Below are 10,076 nucleotides of genomic sequence, written 5' to 3' on the forward strand. Positions count from 1 at the left end.
GGCAATAGAGTTGTTTGTTTTGTATTAAATAAAGTGTTAGTTTAAATGATGTTAATTAGTATTTTTTTTTTTAGTGGAATCAAATATAATTGCTTTAAAAGCATAGTTGTGTTAGTATTATTAAATAGTATCATTGTTAATTTATTTTTTAGGATTGTATCTTATAGATCAAATTCAACATATAATTATCTCTTCTTACACAATAATAAATTTACTTTTCTATTTACCTTTATAATATATTTTGACAATTATATAAATATTATTAATTCTTATTTTTGATTAAATTTTATCAAAAAAAACTAATAATTAATATAGTGAAGTTGTAAACTTGTAATAAATTAAATTTTAAATAGGAAATTTTTGAAATAAATTTTCTAAAATTTAATTGATATACACTCTTGGAGAACTACTATGCTAAATCTATGTGAATAGTTTTTTTAATAAAAAATGATATAATATGTAGCTGAAACTTTAATAAGCTTATTTTATATACTAATTATTAAATTTAATTAAATTTAATTATTTAAAAAATAAATTTATAGAATAAACTTCCCTATCTAAAATCTGACACTACTCATTAACAACTCATAATACTAAAATTATTGCGAAATATCCTAATTTCCTATTTAAAATTTAATTTATTACAAGTTTACTACTAATGTTTGCAAGAGCAAGACTGCAAATTAGAATCCTAAGCAGAAGTTCATGGGTCACTACCACAAATGCAACAAACAAGGACATCAGGCACATGAATGCAATACCAAGACCTTGAGCACACAAAGATTTGAAGGATACTCCTATAACTATCAAAAGTATGGAGATAGAGCATATGAGTACAGATCCAAGCCTAAGTGGTCATGAAACAAATAGACAAAGGTAAATCATAATGGAAAATCTTATAATTAGGATTACAATACTAGGTATAGTTGTCACTACTATCAAGAGTATGGACATGTTCCTAAGAATTGCATAAGAACACACTTTAGAAGTGACTACAAAAAATGGTTGAGTCAACTACATGTTTTAGTTGGTTGAAGATTGGTCACATAAGTAAGAATTGCCCAACAAGGTCAAAAGTGTGAAGTAGTGATTCAATAAAGGCAAAGAAAAGGAAAATGTTGAGAATGTCAAAGATGAAATGAAAATAACATGGAAGAGAAAGGAAGATTGCAGCACATCAAGTTCTAATGGGATCTCTTCACCCAATGGGTCAATTGATGACACCACCTCCAACTAAGAAATCAAGAGGTATGTGTGGGACTGATACTTAAATAATATATCATAATTATTCCCAAGGACTTAGTTTTGAAAAGATTATATTTTCATGAAGAAAGATGTAAATTTTTGTTTAGAATCTTGAAGAAATCTTATAGTTTTTCAATTTTCATGTTACTATCAAGCATGAAAATTTTCACTTAAGTTCTCGAGTGAAATCTAGTTGATATTGAGCTATTATAGGTGATAGTGTTGACCAATCTCATAGTGGTTTCTGAGCAAGAAGTAAACTTCATGGACGCTGAGCGAGTTGAAATTTCTATTCAAGCCGAGCTTATAGTTGTGTAAGGACTGGGCATTAATTACAAAGTTCTGAGGTCTATATGATCAATTTTTTACTCATTTGACATCATTCAAATTTGGAGAGAGAATGAAGAGCTAAAGGAAAATTGAAGAGATCATTCTAAACATTTTCGAAGTGAATTCAACCACTATTCAACATTGTTCATCAAATTTTTGAAGGTATTTATTGTATGTTGAGTTACACTATTTGAATTTCTGTAAACCATAGGTGATAATTATGGGGCCTAGTTCTTCTACTACCAAGGTTAAAGAGGGAAAGGAGGTCTTGAATGTTCAACTAATTAACAATGAGATTAGACAACCAAATTTCAAAGCAATCCCTAATATTGCATATAAACAAGATCCGTTTGGTGTGTTATCCATGATACCACCACAAGTCTTAATGATTAAAGATGTGAAATGTTGTTCACATGCAAGGTGGCTAGCATAGGTGACATGGAAATCAAAGACCTATATGGAAAACTGTGTGAAAATGGAATACTAAAGGAGAAATACAAAATTGTAGAAACAAAAGGCTTAATCATGCCCTAGATTTTCCAAATATTTTCAAGACTAAGTGGATTAAGATTATTTTAATAAAAATTCATGATAACTCGGTATGGATAGAAGATGGACCTATCAAGATAACCAAGAATATTGTGCAAATGGTAATAGGGTATCCAACCCTAGATAGACCTAAAACCATGAGGAGTGATGCAAAAGAAGTTATTGAGAAAAACATAGGGGTAGTGTGGAATAAAAGAGGAATGACAATGGATACTATCATAGATCCCCTAATTTCTTTTGCAGTAAGGATTATTGCACATAAGTTCTTTCAATCAAGTAGATTGAACAGTGTACCTTGTATTGATGTTGATGTAGGATAAAAGATAGTGAAGAAGGATTGTACTTATGACCTTATCAAGCTTCAATTGCAACACCTATCAAAAAATTTGTGATCCATGATGATAACCAAGAGTGCACAATGCAATTTTGGATCAATACTTGTATGTATATTTTTCTATGTGTAGAACACATTTCCTTCCTTTGGAAAATTTTCATGGAAGACAAACAAATCCATTGTAGTACAAATAGGAGAATTCATTGAGAAAATGGGAGAGAGCTTTGAGTCTATTATTTCTATCTATTTTGAGGACTTTAAGTAGTCAATGAAACAAAGACACAAGATACTAGTGTCACTAGTTGAGAAACATTTCAATGATGTTCTCTTTCTAGTTGATACTGATTTCACAAATGTAAAAGTTGTAGCTCCAAGGGTTAATGGTTGAGATCACTAGGATATGAAGTCAATGTGGATGAGGAATCTATAGTAATTGCATCCTTTCTTGCAAAAGAAGAATTAGATAATAAGGCTATTGACTTTGTAAATTGTGATGTTGCCAAATCAAAGATAACTATGGATCTAAAGACAACATTAGTGATAAGGAAGAAGAACAAGATTGTCAAGAAATTGAAAGAAAAATATGGTGAAGGAGCAAAGGAAGATGATGAAGATGATAATGATGATGAAGAAGAAGATGTACCAGACCAAGCACCATTGGCCCTAACAAAAGGTCAGGCAGAAGATCAAGGAGAAGAGGAAGTCGAGGTTGAAGAAGGTGTCAAAGGAGAAGACGTTAGTGAAGAACCTATAGCCATAGAGAAGAAAAGAAAAGATAAAGCCTTAGTAGTCAACAATTAAAGAAGGTTGTAAAACCTAAGCTTGTAGTTCTAGCTACACAAACTAGCAAAGGACCTACTACTAAGAAAGCTCAAGAAGTAGCCAAGCAAAAACAAAACAAAGCTAGGAAAGCTATACAAGTTGATGTGTCTGAGAAGAGACAAAGGAGAAAGTACATTGCTCTGACTAAATCATATGAAGAGAGGATAGAATTTGATGATAATAGCCAATTTAAAGTGGTAAGTCACAGTCCTTCTGATTTAGATAATCTATGTGAAAATATAAAGAATAATGTAGATTTGAGTGGATTTTCACATATTGGATTTGATAGACTTGGAAAGCTAGAAATGGATAAAGTAGAAGATTTAGTAAATGCCATGATAGTAACATTTAAGATGACTCTAATTGAGATTTTGAACTCTCTAGCAAATACTTTATATGATAGAGTTGAGAAAAGATGGAAATATAGTCTTACAATAGAAAGGAATATTAGAGAGACTACACTTGTAAGAGTGATGCCAAATTTAGGTAAAGCTAAGATGACTAAAGCCATAAAGAAGTATGCAGGGAGATTTTCTCCTAAGTATCATGCATTTAATATTCTCCAAACTAATATTGAAGATGTTGTTAAGAAAAGTACCCAAATCTGGAAGGTAATTTATGGACTGACAACATCTAAGGTAATTGAGGAGAAACCTATTGAGGTAGGTGAAGATAAATATGAGGAAGAATTAATTGAGGTTACTAAAGTTGATACTGAGAAGAATGAACATATGGAAGGCACTGAAGAATGGGAACAAAAATAGGCAATAACTGAAGATGAGTAGCAACTAGAATAGAGTATACCAGATATACAAATGTTGAGTGCCAATCTAGTACATGTGACAAAAGTAGACACTAAAATCATATAGATCAAGGATTTTTCTAACACTATGACTCAAAAAAATAATTCACTAATAGAGGAGGACATGAAGAAGATACTAATAGATACCACCACCAAGGAAAACTTATGTAGTCACCCTATATTGGTGACTGTAGATGAACTTAAGGAGGTAGAGAAGACATTTATAGAGGTGGAAACTCGAGACATCAAAAACCCCTTAATTTACTATGATGCAACCTACATTACCCATTGTAGTGTATCAAAGGAAAGAAACAACCACCATGGCTAACATCAACAAATTGGTGCAAAATTTTTTAGTACCAAAAGTTTCTACTCAAGTACCAGATGGAACACAAGTTCAAACAAGACAAGTAGATACTCATCTAGCTACAACACAAGTTCAAGATGCAATTGAAATTGAAAAGAAAGAAGATGAAAGATGGAAGATTCAAACTTGACTACATAGCCTTGTTGGAAGATTGGAGAGATTTTTGGAATATTGGTTTGATGATAATATGTAACAGTCATGACTGAGTTTGTCATTGATGTCAATATAGCATGTTTGATGTCTTATGTGATATCTGACAGAAGAACAATAGAAAGATCAATTTGATAAGCTTATGGGGGGGTGTTAGTGTAGTTTTTTATTTTTTCTATTTTGCTAGGTTTTTCCTACACTTTTAATAATCTCGCTTAGGTTAATAAAGCATGTCTTATTAGGTGAATGGTTGTGAGGTGTCACCTTCCTACATGTGAGCATCCATTAGCTATCTTGGGAAGATACTTTGCTATCTTTAGTCTGATAGATGGTTGCTCCTCATTGGTTGGTGTTGCCATCTTCTCTCTCTTCCTAGCCTATATAAGCATGCTACCTGGCTTGTATTTGGATCTCTTGTTTTTGCATCCTCTTAATGCTATTTTGCTTCCAGCATTTGCATTACTCTCTTGGAGACTAAATCTATGATGCTATTTTGATTTTGTATCATTTGCATTCATAGTTTAGATATTTACTCTTTGCACTAGTTTTCTAGGTTATTAATCTTTTCAGATTCTAACATGGTATTAGAGCTTTTCTATGTGCAAGAGTAGATTTTAGTTTCCTTATTTGAGAGATTCGGGGGGGGGGGGGGGCAAATAAAATTTATTGTAGTTTTTTGAAAAAAGAAGTATGCTCTTCTCTTGCATCTTTGGATGATCCTGAGAATCATAAAAGTTTTGACAAAAACAGTTTTTCTCTGGGGTTTCAATCTCAAATCTGACAACCAACTTGTATATTTGGAGTTTTCAATCAGTTTTGCAGGTTCCAGCAAGCCATTGATGGACTTAAGAAGCTGATCCAGCATTTGCATGTCATATTTTGGTTGCTGGGGTCGTTTTTTAATTTTTGGAGCCATTTTTTACTGTTAAAGGCATCTGATTTACACTACAACAACATCTTCTGTACATCAGCATGAAAAACACTTTCTGGGTTTTCTTCGCAGCCCCGAAAAACCATCTAGGTATCTTTTAGATTTTGCATGCAAGTTGTATATTTTTCAAAATCGAGCATGCAAAGCTACAGCCATACCCCTCTCCGTTGGCAGTCACAGATTTGAATGCAGTTTTCAAATGTCTTGTTCTTGCTCATACGGACTCCGATTTTGATGATTCTTGTTATGAACTTGGCTATTATTTTGTGCTCTATCCACTAGTGGAGTTTTTTTTTGATTTCCATGCATGAATTCTTCAGAAATTGCAGATTCTCAGCCGTGACTATGCACAGTTCTCATTTTGGAAACTTCAGAGGATCATAACTTTCTCATACGACCTCATATCGAGGTGATTCATTTTTTGAAAGTGCATGATTTTTTGAGTAGATCACAATGGTGCTATTTGTTTCTTTGATTATTGTGCCCCAATTTCACTTTTAGCATATGCTCTTCATGAGGGTTTGTAATGCATTGGAATCAAGACCACTAAGTATATCTTTCTAGTGGTAGTTGTAAATGCACTAAAATAAAGTGCCAAATCATATTTCTTTGGGGGGGGGGGGGTGTGTTCTTTGATTGAGTAAAAAGGGGGGGGGGCATTGTCGTGGCTGGGTTCTCTTCTTTTTAGCATTTCTTTGCATTTCTTCATCATGGATCAAACAAATATGCCCATCCTAACTCTATACAATTACTTTGAGTGGAAATCACGCATGAAAATTCACTTAAGGAAAGCTGGATTAAATAGGATAACTATGGGACTTGAAACTGAACCTGCTAAAGATGAAGATAAGCCTAAGTGGTTTAACAAATGTGATGAGGCATTTGGAACATTGTGTTTGTATGTTTCTCTTGACTTTTTATTTCACATTGAGTCTTTGGATACACCAAATGAAGTATGGACAAAGCTAGAAACACTATTTGGCACACAAGATTCAATGAGGGGTCATATGTTGGAAAATGAATTAATTAGTTTGGGTCTAGGCAATTTCAACACAATCCAAGATTTCTTCACCAAATTGAAATCACTAAGGCTGCAGTTAAAACAATGTGGAATTGAAAAGAAAGATGAACAACTGATTCTTAGTATTCTCTCTAAGCTAAGTTCAAAATATTCTGTATTTGTCTCTACCTTCTTTGCTACTAAGGGTGCACTTGGTACTCAATTCACCATGCCATCTTTAGATGATTTTGCTGTCAATCTCACTCGAGAATAGGACAAGCTAATCCAGATGGGCACTCTTAAGTCCTCTAAGTCACATGCCTTGGCTGCCAACCAAGGCACAAAAGAACAACAAGGACAAAGTAGTAACAACAATAGTAAGGACAAGAAACAAAAGAATAGTGAGGAGAAGAAGGATCAGATGTTGGTTTCTTCAAAAGCAACTATTGATACACCATCTTCCAAGGGTGATAAGCCTAAGAAAGAAAAGGTCAAATGTGCCTATTGTAAAAGACCTGGTCATGATGAACATAAATTTTTGCAGAAACAACTTGATCACTTGAGATAAATTCTTGAGAAGAATAATATCACTGTTCCTGAGTCTATCAAACAAAGTTCTATTGAAGGGTCTAACAAAGAAAAAGAAAATAGCAACGGGAAAGGAAAGGGCAAGGCTCATTTTGCAGTTGCTTCCTCACCATCCACTTGGGTTCTTGATTCGGGCACTTCACACCACATGGCTTCATCTAAGGAAGAAATTACATCCTTAGAGCCATGTACTATGCCTTCTATGTTGATGGGTAATAACACTCCTATTGAGGTGTGTGGGAGAGGGTCTGTTGATGTTGGGGATGGGACATTCCATGATGTTCCTTGTGTATCCTCAATGTAAACTAATCTCCTATCGGTATACCAGATCGCTCACACAAGTTTAGGTAAGCAGGTTGAGTTCACTCCTAGTTCAGTGGAGATATGTGAGGTTCACAATGATTCTACAGTTGCAGTTGGGAGAGCAGATTATTAGTCACGAATCTATATGTTTTCTCACTTTGTTCTTGATCCTCCTTTGACTGTTTCACTCACTCACTCTAATGATGTGAGCAGATTATGGCATGAGCGGTTTGGCCATCTTAACTTCCACTACTTGCATCAGCTTAACCAACAGAGATGGTCACAGGGTTGCCTTCTACTTTGACATTGGAGTCACTTGGAATACATGATAGATCTTCTAATGGGTCAGATTCACTTTAGCAGTCTTCTACCTCCACTTTTGATGTAGAGAGTGATACAGATGACTCACCTCCTTCCTCTCCTAGTCATCATTTACAGGTTGATGATTCTCCTCTATATTCTCCATCTTCTGGTCCACTTTGGGCTAGATAGACCTTGCAGTTTGCAGGTGATTGGGTTGGGGATCCATCAGACACCAAGCAGATTCATTCACAATTCTAGGATGCTCTACATATCTTCATTGCTACTTCCTCAAATCCACAGTCCTTTCATGAGGCTTCTGGTATTTTTGAGTGGGATAAAGCTATGCAAGAAGAGTATAGTTCCTTGATGAGGAACCACACTTGGGATCTTGTCCCTTTTCCTAAGGGAAGAAAACTTGTTCAATGTAAGTGGATCTACTGGACAAAATTTGCAAGCTTTGTTGGAGGTGCGGGATGCTTCATCTTTTGGGGGGGCCTCTTCCTCTCACTTGGAGTCCTAATTTTCTTTGGGGATTCTCCTTTCTCTCTCTTTTGGGGGAATTTTATGTACATGGGTACCTCATCAGGCTTGACTTTCCGGGACCCATTTCTACATCCACCTAAGCTCCGCTTATGGGGGGGTGTTGGTGCAGTTTTTTATTTTTCCTATTTTGCTAGGTTTTTCCTACACTTTTAATAATCTCTCTTAGGTTAATAAAGCATGTCTTATTAGGTGAATGGTTGTGAGGTTTCACCTTCCTACATGTGAGCATCCATTAGCTATCTTGGGAAGATACTTTGCTATCTTTAGTCTGATAGATGGTTGCTCCTCATTTGTTGGTGTTGCCACCTCCTCTCTCTTCCTAGCCTATATAAGTATGCTACCTGGCTTGTATTTGGATCTCTTGTTTTTGCATCCTCTTAATGCTATTTTGCTTCCAACATTTGCATTACTCTCTTGGAGACTAAGTCTATGATGCTATTTTGATTTTGTATCATTTGCATTCATAGTTTAGATATTTACTATTTGCACTAGTTTTTTGGGTTATTAATCTTTTCAGATTCTAACACAATCCATGTTGACCCAACACATGGAAATACTTCACAAAGAGCTAGCCTTTATAGAGACACTAATGCAAAAAGATCCCCATCTTTCTATACTAGAAGGCTTAGTTTATCTTGTTTCCCATTTGGCCATCCAAATCAAATCATTGGAGGTAGCTTGTGATAATTGGGATGTAGCTTTGAAGCTAATATTTGAGATCCATAAATATTTTTTGGATAAACACACTATTTAGGTATAACCCTTTGACATAAGTGTCAAAAAGGGGGAGTAATAAGATAGGAGGAGAAATAATAAAGGGGGAGCATAATAATTTTTTTAGTGACATTGACTCCAAGTGATGAATAGATACAGTTTTGGGGGAGACAAAATAAAGGGGGAGTCAAAGACATAAACAAAGCATAGCATATGCATATTTACTTAGCAATAGTATTGATTCAAGATTCAAGATATAATAATCAACTTAAGGGGATTTATAAGATTTTGAGGTATAATAGTAAAGTCAAGTTTTGCAAAATTTTGAAATTTTGTATTATACCGAGTAAAGATGGTGATTATCTAAGTTATGCTTATAAGTTAAAGATATTCATGCATGACCAAGTGTTTTCTTGAATTATGTCAAAGGGGGAGATTGTTAATTTCAAATTTGTTTTCACATATGAGTGTTTATACACTTAAGTCATTTACAAGATTAGTTAATGTCAAACAAGTATAAATACATTTGGAGCATAACATGTCAGATAGTGCATATCAAGTGAGATTCTTAGTGTATGTTGAGTAAACAGTTGGTGCCAATCCACTCAAGTGTCGAGTAGATAGATGATGTCGAGTGATTCAAGAGTTGAGTAATCAAAGGATGTTGAGTTATTCAGATGTTGAGTTCTAGCATTGAAGTTGTAGTTGATGTTGACCATCAGGGACTTCTAGTGTCGAGTTATATAATTTTGACATAGTTGTTTGTAATGGCACAAATTCCTATGTAAATTATTTTGGAACCAACTTAAGGATATATTTTGAGATCCTAGATGATAAGAATGAATCTTGATTGATTATCCCAATGCAACACATGCAACCAATCAAAAAAAAGAGAAGGATTAAACAATAGGTGAATCAAAATCGTTGATTCATACCTAACCCTAAGTCACCAAGATCTTCATAAGGAGGGTAAACCCTAATATAGAATGTAAGTAAGGAGATGAGTAGAGAGAGAATTTTGTGCATGCAAAAAGAGAATCAAGGTGTGACTAAGGAATTCTGATCTAGAGAAATGAATTATAGAATATATTAGAA

The sequence above is a fragment of the Cupressus sempervirens genome, chromosome 5 (assembly GCF_028749045.1).
Source record: "Cupressus sempervirens isolate cs-2001-9-10 chromosome 5, ASM2874904v1, whole genome shotgun sequence".
Lineage (NCBI taxonomy): Eukaryota > Viridiplantae > Streptophyta > Pinopsida > Cupressales > Cupressaceae > Cupressus > Cupressus sempervirens.